The 14939-nt window shown below is 35.9% G+C and overlaps 1 protein-coding gene across 3 annotated transcripts in view; it reads left to right on the plus strand.

Annotated features, from left to right (window-relative positions):
* The window catches only part of LOC126978086 (uncharacterized), a 188812-nt gene that overhangs the window by 80543 nt on the left and 93330 nt on the right, over positions 1 to 14939 (plus strand). The gene's annotated exons all lie outside the window — the stretch shown is intronic.

Raw genomic sequence — 14939 nt, forward strand, 5'->3', positions numbered from 1 at the left:
CACTTGTAGACAATGAATCAAGATAAATTACTACCTTCTACTGTCAATAATCTGAAGCTGTCCCTATATACCGGAAAAGTCATTCTTATCGGCTTATATTGGGACGCGTGAATTGCAATTTCCATACAAAGTTCTATCGCTGGTGGCTATACGTCGTCCCATTGACAGACAGCGTGTACGGATAAGGTGAGCTACCGTCGATAAGTTTATTAGGACAGAAAAGTCAACGTTGTTACGATTTTTATCTCAAGTAAGAGATAGTAATAGATAGATACTGAATATTGGGAACGGCCGTAAGTCAACAAGAAAGTTATGATAGACTACGATTGACCTTTAACGATGAGGCCCCGTCTGTACGTGGTCGCACTAATCTCACCGATGATCTACGTGAGAAACTATCATCAGTGTTTATTTATGTATTAAAAATACAATGTAAAATTACAGATATATAAAAATGAATTGCTGTTCGGTAGTCTCGCTAAATCTCGAGAACGGCTAGACCGATTTGGCAAATTTGGGTCTTGAATTATTTGTGGAAGTCCAGAGAAGGTTTAAAAGGTGAATGAATAGGAAAATGCTCGGAATTAAATAAACGAGAAATTTGTTTTTCCGTTGATGTGTCCATACATAATTTCTATGAGAGCATTTATTGACGCACTGTTTGACAGTTCTGCTGTGAAACAATTTCATTACGACTGCAGGGTGCATATTTTACGAATTAATCCGTGATGTTATGATATATTATTGACAAATTCATAAGAAAACATTATTTTATTTATTATATACATAACAACGTCTGTCGGGTCAGCTAGTTTCAGAGAAAATCCAAAACGTTACAAATATACTATACTAAAGAAATAAAACAATCAAAATTATAGACTAGTTATCTTATTTTTTTGATAGAGCTTACAGGCATCATACTCTCAAATCTTTTGTGTTGTGGGGTGTATAATAAACACTAATCAAAGAGTGACACATATCGGCAGACTCGAACAAGCTTAAGCATTGTGTTTGAGTCAAGTGCAAGTAACCATAAAACTACATCTAAGAATGATCTAGAAATGTTAGGAGTTGATAAAAATTTTAATTAAATAATATAATATCTTTTCTTACTACCCACATGAACTGTGCATATTGTTTGGTTGCGAGGTTCTGTTATTTAACTTGCTCAATGTTGGGAATTCAAATGGTATTGTCCCTGTTACCACTGAGAATCATGTGGGTCATCCGTTCGCTTCATCAGTTGTTCATACAAGTGAATGTGTAATTGAAGGATTGGGGTGGCTGTATGCGGGAGGGCAAGATGAGGTGGAGGGAAGGGAGGCTTCTCGGAAGGTAATTGCGTGACGCCGGCGCTAGATTGCCTCCCAATCGAGTTACATCCGGCGGAAACGCATCGCCTGACTACGCCTACTGTTGCCGCCTATCCGGCTTATATTTTTACTTTTTGCGGGTAGATCTACATCAAATTTTTCAAGCAATATTGCGCCTTATGTACAATTTAACCAAAACAAACTTTGTGGTTGCCATTTCTTGTATACCATATGACAAGCATATCGATGTTCATATTATAATTTTTTTTATTATTAATTAATGTGTAATCGGTAATCAATTGATCGTTTTTATTCTGGATATTAATTAAATTAGGCTAGAATTATTTAAACTGTTCATGCTTGTTTTTAGTACCTTCCATAACTATCTTACCTTGTAAAATATTGAAACTGTAAATATTAGCCGATGACAAGTACTGAGTACAATTTGTATAAGTACTTTATTATCTTGTAACTTTGAATGTTATCAGTGTGGATATTTTACTTTTCTTGTGATCAATGACGTTCTATACATAAAGACAAATCACGTCGTAATAAACACAAAGTCGAAATAGGGAACATGTCACAAATTACACCGTAATAGGCTTCGTTTGCTATATCTATATACATTGCTGGATTTACTCCAGTTATTTGAAATATTTTCGGTTCGTAAGCAGCAATGTAAAACATTTATTCAGTTCCAATTTGATTCGAACATTGACAGTTGACACACGACTAACAGCCGTTTTCAATAACCTATCTATCCTTAGTTAAACTTACTAGAGGTAGAAAAATCTATCATTTTATGCTTACTTACCATGGACATAACTATGGATAGATAAGATCTTGTCATTAAACGGTGATAGTAATCTATCCGTAGCAGTAATGTGTAAGCATTACTGTGTTTCGCCGTAGCTAGTGAAATTACTGGGCAAATGAGACTTAACATCTTATGTCTCAAGGTGACGAGAGCAGTTGTAGTGCCGCTCAGAAGTTTTGGGGTTTTTCATGAATTCTGAGCGGCACTGCATTGTAATGGGCAATTGGGCGTATCAATTACCATCAGCTGAACGTCCTGCTAGTCTCATCCCTTATTTTCATTAAAAAAAATACTAGAGATACATCATTGAAAACGGCCGTAAGGAGATAAGTGTGCCTACATTGTCTTTAAGCACATTTTTGCCGATTCGCTATTAGACTCCGAATGATATGTCGATAAAGAGGCATTTAACCCTCAGTAAGTAACCCTTCAATCAGAAAGTTGAATGTAATGATGCTTCGAGCCTGTCAAAATATGATACGTGATAACATATTGATTGCGTATAAAATTCCGTTCTGAATGGGGCACGCTCAAATGAACAGCAATATTGGCGTCAACACGAACATCGTATCTTCCAGATGAGAGGGGCACGCGTATCGGTGTCTATACTCTCTATATTTTTATAATATTTTTATATCTCTAGCTGTCTGTAGGTGAAGCATTTTTATCCGACTTCAAAAAAGGAGGAGGTACTCAATTCGACTCTATGTTTTATTTTGTTAATGTTATTGTTAGAGTCGGTGTCATTCATGATAGGTTTGTAACTACAATTATAGTAATTATAGGTGAGATGTGCTTGTGTCGCACGCGCGTTGTGTCGAGGCGAGAGGCGAGAGTGGGGTCGCGGGGGGAGGACGCCGATTCCATAAATTACAATAATTGTAACTATATTATATCTTCGTAATAATTCGATTGAATTTTAGGTAGTCTAATGTGTTTTATTTCATTTTATTTAGGAGAACTCTAAAAATTTGTTAAAAGTTTTACTTTTTAGTGCATATTATATTGTTTCGGAATAGATTTTTTTGAAGTCGGGTGTTTTTCGGTGCTGTAATAGTAATCAGCCTATATGCTATTGCGATTTCGGTGGTTATCTTCACGCATCTAATGTTAGGTATTTGTAGGCCAATAAATTCCTAACATACGGCGCATTAAATCCGAATTGACAGTTCCCTTTTGGAATATATTTACTGTACGTGTCTTGGATAAATTGATTACAATAAGGAAAGATAATTTATAAACACTGTGCCGCTAATTAACAAAGCTCTGGAATGAGCTTTCTTGTGCAGAGTTTCGATACGTCATGGGACTTTAAAAAAAAGTGTGTGTGTATACTATATCTATACTATAATCTATACTAATATTATAAAGCTGCAGTGTTTGTTTGTTTGTTTGAACGCGCTAATCTCTGGTACTACTGGTCCGATTTGAATGATTCTTTCAGTGTTGGGTAGTCCATTTATCGAGGAAGGCTATAGGTTATGTTTTTTTTTTTCAAAATTAGGGATCCGTAATAAAATTGCTATTTTGTAACACAAGGTGTAAAATCGAAAACCTATTTTTGCGTGCGCTGCAAAAACTATTGACAATAGAACAAAATGATGTACAGGCTATAATATAGGCAATATTTTATTACTTATAAAACTATCGCGTGAATTATACTTTATATGGCAAAACAACGTTTGCCGGGTCAGCTAGTATTATGTATGCACGCAAGAAGTTATACTTCTTTGGCGTAACAAAACAAATGCTTAAAACTATTTATTCATCGTGTTATTCTACGTTTGTAGAAAGAACAATATTGTACAAATTATTGAAATATTAAAGAATACGGCTGTATTGGTTTGAACCCTTTGCCTGTCCTAATAATGGACGAAGAAACCAAAACAATTAATTAATGTCACAAACGTGAGAAAATTTCTGAAAGCTTTTATTTTTAGATGTATTATAATTTGTCAGAAATGTGTCAATTGTCAATGTTTAAAAGACATATTTTAGGAACCAACTTCACCCTGTTACTTTAGTGTTACAATGATGCGTGCGCATCTTAAAATTTCACTCTCATCATTTTTCTGTAACGCGCCTGAAGAAGTTCAACTTCATAAAGCGCGTACATCTTCCTTTAAGGCCGGCAACGCTCCTGTGATTCCTCTGGTGTTGCAAGAGAATGTGGGCGGCGGTGATCACTTAATATCTGTAACGAATCTGTAGCTTGAATTTAAAAAAAATATGTATGAAATCATTATAGAGGTTATGTGAATGTAATTTTGCAACAGCTAGGCGCAACCTATTGCGAATCCGACCTTACACGCCGAACGAAGGCTCTTTGATAAGAGTTGAAATGATTACCTTCTACATGTTTCCTCTTAATTGTACTGGAGGTTGGTTTTAAAAACCTTCTCCTAGATAATTAATTAACTGGCGGAAAAAAAAAAACTAATTCCAAATTTCTATATTTTATCTATATATATAAAATGAATTGCTGTTCGTTATTCTCGCTAAAACTCGAGAACGGCTGGACCGATTTGGCAAATTTAGGTCTTGAATTATTTGTGGAAGTCCAGAGAAGGTTTAAAAGGTGAATAAATAGGAAAATGCTGCTAAATTAAATAAAAACAACAAATTTGTTTTTCCTTTGATGTTTCCATACATCATTTTTATGAGAGAATTTATTGACGCACGGTTTGACAGTTCTGCTGTGAAACAATTTCATTACGATAGCAGGTTGCATATTTTACGAAGTAATTTTTGATGTTATGATATATTATTGACAAATTCATATAAAAACATTATTTTATTTACTATATACAGAACAAAGTCTGTCGGGTCAGCTAGTATTAAATATATATACAAAATTACCTATAATCTACTTATTAAAGCAATTTACAATTAAGCCTTATATAAGTATGTAGGTATCGGAAAACTTATTTCCACAACCCTATCTACGTGTTGAGGGATAAAACTTTATTATGCTTAAAAAACTAATACATATGGTTTGTGGGGGAAAATCCAGGAAACTGGGAAAATCTGGCTATTTGCAATGCAATTAACTGGCGGGAGTCTAAGGCTTAATTTTGTAATAGAACCTATATCTTTTAGCGCAAAGAAAGTTGAAAATTTAAAAAAATCGGGAAGGTACTTATTTTTTTAAACCCGCTTTTGCGAAAATCGAGTTTTCATCAAATCTCGACGTTTAAGGTCCTAGGAAGCTTCCCTGCCTATTCCCGCGATAGTATCCGTATGTCTGTATGTATGCATGTGTGTATGGATGTATGTAAACCTCTTATAACTTTTGAACAACTTGACCGATTTCATTGCGGTTGGCGCCATTAGAAATAACTTGACCAAACTTAGATTTAGAATACAATGCCGACCAATTTGGACCGTGTAGATTTTAAGAAATATAAAAAAAAAAACAACTTAAATAAGTTTTAAACGGCTTTACCGATCGATTACAAAAACTAAACAGCCCTTAACAAGATTTTTGATAATTTATATAATTTTCACGTATCGTCTATATGGCAGGAATTGATGTTTATTTTAAATTTCAACCATTATCTTAATATTAGGAAGTTTTCGAATACCAAAAAGAATTTTGTGTTTTTTATCATGGGGGGTTTTTAGGTTTTTTAAACTATTATATAATATAATATATCTAATATATATAATTTACGTGACACGTTGTTTGTCCGCGATGGACTCCTAAACTAATGAATGGATTTTAATAGGGATTACTTCATGGAGTGTAGTTTAGTCCAACTTGAGAGATAGGATAGTTTTTATTTCGATTTGGGACCCATAATTATTTATATTTCCAATTTTTGTTTTGTATGGACATATTCTCTATGAGAGAATTTAGTGACACACGGTTTGACAGTTCCGCTGTGAAACAATTTCATTATAACAACAGGAAGCATTTTTTACGAAATAATTCTTGATGTTTTGAAATATTATTGGCAAATTCCTATAAAACAGTATTTTATTTATTATTTACAGAACAACATCTGTCGGGTCAGCTAGTATAATATAATTCTTAGAGAGTCTCGCTAGGCTGGTCAGTATGTGCAAGCGATGTCGTAACATATGTCTTCAATCACAGCACTATAATTATTTAACTGCTTGCCAAGCCAGGATTGAAACGTCCTTGTCGAGTTGAGCTAAACCGCTCTCGGGCTACACCGGTGGAAACCGGCATGCCTTTGACTAAACAACGCACTGAGCATACGAATAATGTGAACAATGAATATCTCCATAGTTCGCCCGCGTGGAAACTTGTGAACTTCATTTAATTTTTAAGTGATATCACTCACTTCTGGGACTTAATATGTACTAATTTAATTTGTACTAAAATTGTGTCAATGTGTCACTCGGACGGTTGGCTTAGTTGGTAAGAGCGCTCGAACGAAACCCGAGAGGCGTGAGGTTCTGTCCCGCATGGTCCATAAATTTTGGTACAATAGGGAGGAGGGATGAGGGGGAATATCGAACTATTTAGATTTAAAGAGCGACATCTTAATTCAATTTCGTAAAATGCAATTATTGGGGTTTAGCAATCAACTGTAAAGTAGATCCTGTAGATGGACACAACCCGAGAGTTGAACAAAATATACCAAGACTGATGACTGATCAACGTCTCACTCAGACTCTCAGACAGTCGAGTCTCGCATGGTCCATAAATTTTGATACAAAATAAATTTTTGTAATATTTTGTCTGTTTAATGTCTGGGTTAATTCATTTTGTCAACCTTTTTCTTCTATTTAATGTGGATCGTTAAGCCAACGGAATAACCCGCCATCATAGTCTACGTTACTGATAAAGGCGCAAATGAGTCACTTTGCCTTGCAAGTGCGAGGTGATACAAAATGTCTAGATAACGTGAAAGGAGGGTATCTGCCAAACTCACGCCGTGCCAAATGAGGGTGTCTGGATACAGAAGGCTTACTCATAGGAGACTGATAATGGCGGCCATATTGGTTTGCCGATAGAGTTTTCTTTTAATGAAAATAATGGACGAGACGAGCAGGACGTTGAGCTGATGGTATTTGATACGACCTGCCCATTACAATATAGTGCCGCTCAGGATTCTTGAAAAGCCCTAAAATTCTGAACACCAATACAATAATTGCGATCGTCATCGTCTTGAGACATGTTAAGTCCATTTGCCCAGTAATTTCACTAGCTACTTCAGACCAAAGCAGTAATGTTTACACATTACTGCTTCCTGGCAGAAATTGGCGCCGTTATAGAGTTGATATAAACACAAATTATGAAATAAAGCAAATCGAAGAATCACTCCAAATATGTCAGACACATAAATCAAAGACGATTGTTTAGTCGGAGGTATTTTGACATCATTGCTAAAATTGGGCTTGTTTAAGTATTACTCGCTATTAGACTAAATACTAGCGTAGTCCGAAAACGCCTTATAAGCCACAGTAGGTACCTACCATAGTTGCTAATATCTAGGAGACTCCTTTGCACAGGATGCCGGCTAGATTATGGGTACCACAAGAGCGCCTATTTCTGCCGTGATGCAGTAATGTGTAAATTATTATCTCGCCCCTTATTTTCATAAAAAATACATTACTGTGTTTGGGTTTGAAGGGCGCCGTAGCTAGTGAAATTACTGTGTAAATGAGACTTAACATCCTATGACTCAAGGTTACGAGCGTAATTGTAGTGCCACTGAGAATTTTTTGGTTATTCAAAAATCCTGAGCGCCACTGCATTGTAATGGGCAGGGCGTATTAATTACCATCAGTTTATTGTTAAATAATATATGTATGTATATTTCTATGGGTAATTGATCCAAAGCTGGAAGTTATAATTATAGCGCGGCCTGATGACCGAGAAGCCTTTATGATCATTTGTTAATGACTTCATGAAATGTGCTTACTTCTCGGTGTTGTCTATCGTCAACGCGAACATGGTCGAAAAGCATGTTGTTTTATCCAAAGCATACAGCCGGTTTACGACAAGCAAGAGAATGTGATAACATTGGGCGAAAAATAATGTGCAGAAATTCCATAAAACTTCTTCCAGTTAATACGTGTTTCAAGTGATCCTTACAAATTTGCGATATAAATGTTAATCATAATACTATAGAATCTCAATTACATGCACTGGGATTACTCTTCTTTTACAAGTTATGATAACATTATGAACGTCCAAAGTTCAGGTAAAAATTGTACAATAAAGCAGATATTTGGAGGGTTATACTGAATTTGTTTCATGCAAATTTGGATTTTCAATGCACTAGTAGTTTACCCTGTACTTACCTCGGGGCGTAAAAAGAATAGGGGAGTCCCATGGGTGTCGTAAGAGGCGACTAAGGGCTTTTTAGAAGTGGGAGAGTCACGCTGCCATCTTTTGACGTCAGCACAATCGGGCCAGGCTCGTCCGGGTTAATTACCACACTCGCACAGAATACCGGCGTGAAGTAGTGGCCTAGTGCCGCTATGTTTCGCATAGGCTGTGATTCCTCTGGTGTTGCAAGAGATTGTAGGCGGTGGTGATCACTTAACAACAGGTGACCCGTACGCTCGTTTGTCCTCCTAATCCATAAAAAAAAACTAGATACCTATAGGTATTTTTTTGAAAAAAGATGCGTTAACGTCATAATTACGTGCGAGTGTTTGCATCAAAAATTTGACGGGTTGTGGCCCCTTTTAAACTCGTTTAGTACGATTTCTTTACACCTTCAATTTTGTAGCAATAATTAACTAACTTTTAGTCCAATTATTGTTATTCATGACCCTGTTTCCTTTTATTTTCTTTAGCGTACATTTTCAATAGCGAAACAGCCCACCGTTGATCTCCCTCTGACAAGGACAACAACGTGATCCCTTCACGTGGCCTGTCCCCCATCAACAAGTCGCGTGCTCCCAGACGAGAAGTGTCTCGTTCAGTAGTGACTGAACAGTTTTAGTCTGTGATTATATGTCGCGGTGAAAATACCCTTTAAAAGTGTACAAAAATTGCGTAATAAATTGTTGTGATTGAGGATTTAATGTACTCTGTGTCTCTTGTGGTTCCGAAAGGTATCGTAATTGGCAATTTTTATTATTTGTTAAGTTTGCTGGATCTCTTCATTGCGTTTAGACATCGCTTCATTTTTCGTCTCGTAAAGTATATACCTTTCACGTGCAGTAGGTACTCTGAAAAGCTTGCTTGCTTGCTTAGTTGTTTTTTTTTTATGGAATAGGAGGACAAACGACCGTACGGGTCACCTGGTGTTAAGTGATCACCGCCGCCCACATTCTCTTGCAACACCAGAGGAATTACAAGAGCGTTGCTGGCCTTTAAATTTATATAAAATTATTTATTTATTTAAATTTATATTTTTTATAATTATTTAGATCTATCTCTCTCTATTTTGAACAATTCATGCGTCATTAGTCATAAAGTGTCATACTAATCACGGATGTTAGACGTATCTTGTCACGCACACTAAACTAATATCCGTAGCCTGTTTGTATCGGTTGTCCAAAAGAGACTCTATCTAGACATATAAATTATCTAAACTTACTTGATTGATTGAGACTAAGCCCTGAACAAATTAGATACATTGCAGGAGAGGCGACTTTGTCTCGACTGATTTTGAGACACGATACGGGGACTCGCATTTGGAACACGTATTCAAGGCTCAACTAAAGGAGCGAATACAGCAAGCTAATGAGAGTGTAGCAAAACACAAAATAAAAGTTTATATCCAAACTAATCCGACAGACGGTCAATAGAAAAAAAATTTAATGGATTTAGTATGTAAGCCTTAATAGGTAGTCATATGCCCTCGCAGACTTCTGTAGACCCATACAAGATACACAATTCCAACATACATTATTTTGTTATATCTCTAAAGGGTTTAGACAGTGTTTTCGTCGAAACAAAAAACGGCTAATTTTTTCCGACACCATCCAACAAATACAAAAACTTTCCTCGAGAATCACACTATTCTGAAAAGACAGACAGCTGCGGCGGGAGACTGTTTTATAATATGTTTTTTTTAATGATAGTTTAATAATTATTGTAACATTTTAACAAGTGTATCACTCGGTGCTGCGTGATTCGAGGAAAATATTGAAGCGCGAGTTTTCCTCTTAGTATTATACTTAGAAGTGAGAATCTAAGTGATACGGCATTGTTCCGTTCAATTTCTAGGTAATGTATTTAAGGCTTTTTTTGTTCTCAAACATATCACTATTGTAATGTAACTGTGGCACGCGATTTCAGTCTCGTGTGAAAATGTCTCATTTTCTTATAGGGGCTTCTTTATTTTCCTCGTCAAGAGTAAAGTAATACGTAAAAAAAATTGTAGGTTGTAGTACTCTTTTATGGGATGTACTGAAAAGGTCATAATAAACCAGGAATATTAGTTTAGTGTGCGTGACAAGCTACGTCTTATAGTCCGGTCAATCTAGACCAAAAAATGAGAGTGAAGGTTCATAAAATCCCAACAAGCTGAAAATTAGTAAAATTGTTCGAAACATAATTATAAATAATATTTAAAAGTTCCCCATCATTCCCGTGTATGGATTTTTTTTTATTCAAGGTCAAAGGTCAAGAAATGTTTTTCGCGATTTTCAGCAAAACGGTAAGTTTTATCAGAAAAGTACCTTCGAGAAAAATTGTAGATCATAAAATTATGTATTAATACTGTTTTCCTACGAGCCACCGTTTTTGAGATATAACGATTCAAAAATTTGTAAAAGTTGTTAAAAAACGCGCTAATTACACTACCTCATAGGTGGCTTGCGTTTGCGTATTATTACGATAACAACACACAAATACCCGGGAATGATGTAATACATACATTTGAATAATATTTATAATTATGTTTTGAACACTTTTACTGATTTTTATGAACACACCTTCGAACGTCTAAATTGACCGGACTATTACACTCGCGATTTGCATGACACTTTGTGTTAGTGTGCGTGCATTGCTCAAAATAGAGGTTAGTTCTAAATACAATTTTTTTCGACGTTTTCAAAGCTGTCATAGACTATCTGGACGCATAACGGTCGTTCCCAATATTCAGTCAGATAAAAATCGTAACTATCGTTGACTTTTCTGTTCCGATAAACTTATCGACGGTAACTCACCGTACACGTTCTCTGTCAATGGGACGACGTATAGCTTACCAGCGATAAAAGTTTGTTTGGAAATTGCAATTCACTCGTCCCAATATAAGGCCATAAGAATGACTTATCGGGTATATTGGGACAGCTTCAGATTATTGACAGCTATTTACTGACAGTAGAAGGTAGTAATTTATCTCTATCTGTAGATAGTATATTGGTAACGGCCGTAAATGATCTAAGTATATGACATTGACGTGATATCGTGCAGAGCGTAGATAGTAGCGGTAGTTATAAAGTAATTAGTGGCTCAATCAAGTCACGTTCCGCGGCCATGCGAGCTGACGTGACCGTGCGGCCATCATTACATATAAATACTTGGACAACACACACAAAATATTAATTTATCAATAAGTAATAATAGTAAGTCGACCTAAGTGATCGGACAGCCTGGGACTAGATTATGATTATTTTACAGCAATAACGATCACTAGAATAATGTACCAATATTCTGTAAAAAAGAGCGCAAAATAGAATGCTGGGAGAGTTTCTTACGCCGCTTCTTCTTCTTCAGAGCGCCATTTGTTTCCGAAGCCAATTCTGGAGTAAATTTTGAGAAAATAAACTCCTTTTATGCCTTTAATATAAAAACTACAGTTTTTTTAAAGCCCCTTATATTTCGTTATTTGATTTTTGAAAATTTTGAGCAGAATCGCGACGCTTGTCCACTTGAAGCACTTTTATTGAATTTGTATCCTACGACATACATTGCAAAGCTCGTAGACTTACTACATACTAGCGTATAGACTATAGACAAACAAGGTGTGCGAAAGAGAAAAACTAATCGAACGGAGATACAGCATGATAAAAAAGGAAATTTTTTTTCGCACTGTCTTTAAAAAAAAGATATGTATTGAAAAAAAAAAATTTAACAAAAAAACAACCTACTTCAACAACACTATTCCAAAACAATAGATATAATATGCACTTATCTTATATCTTTAAACGAGCAATTCTTGTATATATATATATATAATCTGAATCTCCGAAACGGCTCCAACGATTTTCATAAAATTAAGTATGCAGGGGATTTCGAGGGTGATAAATCGATCTAGCTAGGTTTCAATTTAAAAAAAATGGTTTTATCCATGTTTGAATGAGAAACAGCTACAATAACATTAAAATACAAAGGTAAATTTCGCCACTATATATAAGACTATTATAGCTGGGACATTGGGTGATCCGGAAAGCAGAAGACCCCGGTTCGAATCCAGAAGTCCTATTAGTTTTTTTTTGTTCAAGTTTTGTACATTCTTAAAAATCCGAGCAAGGCTCGGTCGTCCGGATATTAAGTATAAAAATAATTGCGTATTTTTATACAATCTAATTAATTAATCTAATTCTACGTTACGAATATTGTAATTTTTGGAATCTGGGAAGAAGCAACAGCTTTCAAATAAAAAAAGCAAGAATTATCAAAATCGGTTCACCCTGTCGAAAGATTTGAGGTACCGACGAATTGAGAACCTCCTCCTTTTTTGAAGTCGGTCAAAAATGGATTTTCTTCTCATATTCTGTATATAGATATATAATTATTCTTTGGACAAATATAAGCTTTATATAAACCGTCAAGAAATGGTATCAACTATGCGCTATCATGCCCTAATAATTCATACGAAAACCACTGCTATGAAATTGTAACAAGAATCTATTTTCATAATTACTTTTGAGTATTGAGTGGTTTCGAACTTAGTTAATGTTGGCTTCACAACTATCTTTCGCAAATAGGTTTTGTTCTGTTACTGAAATTATTCAGATTAAGCGATTAATTATTAATTAAGCTCAAAACAATATAAATCTGAAGTGCTATGTCAGATCTTTTGTAGTCAAAAAAAAAAAAACCTTCAACTGAATAACCTTGAAAACGTTAATATTTTAATTTAATCAGGGATTTATTGAGTATTTTCATGCCAATCCAGTAGCAATCTTCTGAAATAATGTGTTATGCGGAGTCTAGTGACTAATCTATCAGCAGTGGGTTTTTCAATAACCTTTACCGGCACTGCATTGTAATGTGCGGGGCGTATCCATTACCATCAGCTTTCTTTCGCATATATTTTTTGTTCTGTTACTCAAATAAGTAGTTTGAAATTAGTGGTATGAAACGAGACAAAAAGACGAGTCCATTTTCATAATTACAACAATCTTTCGTGTATTCGGAGTTTTCAAATATCTCAAGTGCGAGAAACGTCTTGCAAGATGGATTGTGATTACAGCTTTATACATATCTCGGCTTGTGTTTGGCAGTAAATTTCAATTTCTTAAGATTAACGACTCCCCGAGTCACTGACGTGAAATTCCCATTTTAATATTCGACCGAGATCGCGAGATGACTCGGTTCAATCCGTGGAACGGGTCCCGGGATAATGATGGCTTTCTTTTAATCTGCATTCGAATGAGGTTAATGGTATTTTTATCCTTTGCACAGGATGCCGGCTAGATTATGGGTATCACAACGGCGCCTATTGCTGCCGTGAAGCAGTAATGTGTATGCATTACTGTGTTTCGGTCTGAAGGGTGCCGTAGCTAGTGAAATTACTGGGCAAATGAGACTTAACTTCTTATGTCTCAAGGTGACGAGCGCTATAGACAACCTGCGAAATGGGTAGGGTACCGTAGAGCTCCCTATAACTGAATATTAGTTATTGGCATGTTAGCACGAAAGTTCTGTAGTTGCAGAAAAAAAAATCAAAAATATATGTGGACTTTTTTAGCCAGTATTGTAATGTAATGTATAATCAAATGCAATGTCTTTCATATGTATGTCTGTTAGGTGTAATACGCTGTCGCGTCGCTTTGCTAAGTGTACTGACCCAGTGAAGGTGGCGCTGTTTAGAGCTTACTGTCTAAGCTTCTATACATGCCAACTTTGGGCGAAGTACACCAGGCGTGCCATCAACAACGTCAGGGTGTGCAATACAATGATGCATATCGTATCCTGATGAAGTTGCCTCGGTACTGTAGCGCGTCGGCCATGTTCGCCGAGGCCAGAGTACCGGATTTCTTTGCGATCATGAGATCGCGTATCGCAACATTCTGGAGCCGTTTGCGAGAATCCAAGAATGAGATCCTGAGCACGCTGGCCGGGTGTCTGGATTGCTCAATTAACAAGCATTGGCGTTCAGTGCACCAGGAGGCTAATAGGAAATAAATAGACCTGAATACAGAATTGTATTTTAATTTATTTAATTTTAAATTTAATTGTATTATATAATTTTACTTTATACATAATATATTATTGTAATTTTAACTGGGTGCATAACCTTTTAATAAAGATATTATTATTATTATTATTATATAACTTATGAACCCATTAGAGCATATCCGCGTGCTACTGCAATAGTTAAACTCCGAAAAGTTATAAAGGCTTCGGACTTTTACCAGTGGGAGGCTCCTTTGCACAGGACGCCGGCTGGATTATGGGTAACGGCGCCTATTTCTACCGTGAAGCAGTAATGTGTAAACATTACTGTGTTTCGGTCTGAAGGGCGCCGTAGCTAGTGAAATTACTGGGCAAACGAGTGACGAGCGCAATTGTAGTGCAGCTCAGAATTTTTGGGTTTTTCAAGAATCCGTACATTGTATCTAATGAGTAGGGCGTGTCAATTACCATTAGCTGAACGTCCTGCTCGTCTCGTCCCTTATTTTCATAAAAAAATACTTATTCT

Source organism: Leptidea sinapis, chromosome 47, assembly GCF_905404315.1.
Source record: "Leptidea sinapis chromosome 47, ilLepSina1.1, whole genome shotgun sequence".
Classification (NCBI taxonomy): domain Eukaryota; kingdom Metazoa; phylum Arthropoda; class Insecta; order Lepidoptera; family Pieridae; genus Leptidea; species Leptidea sinapis.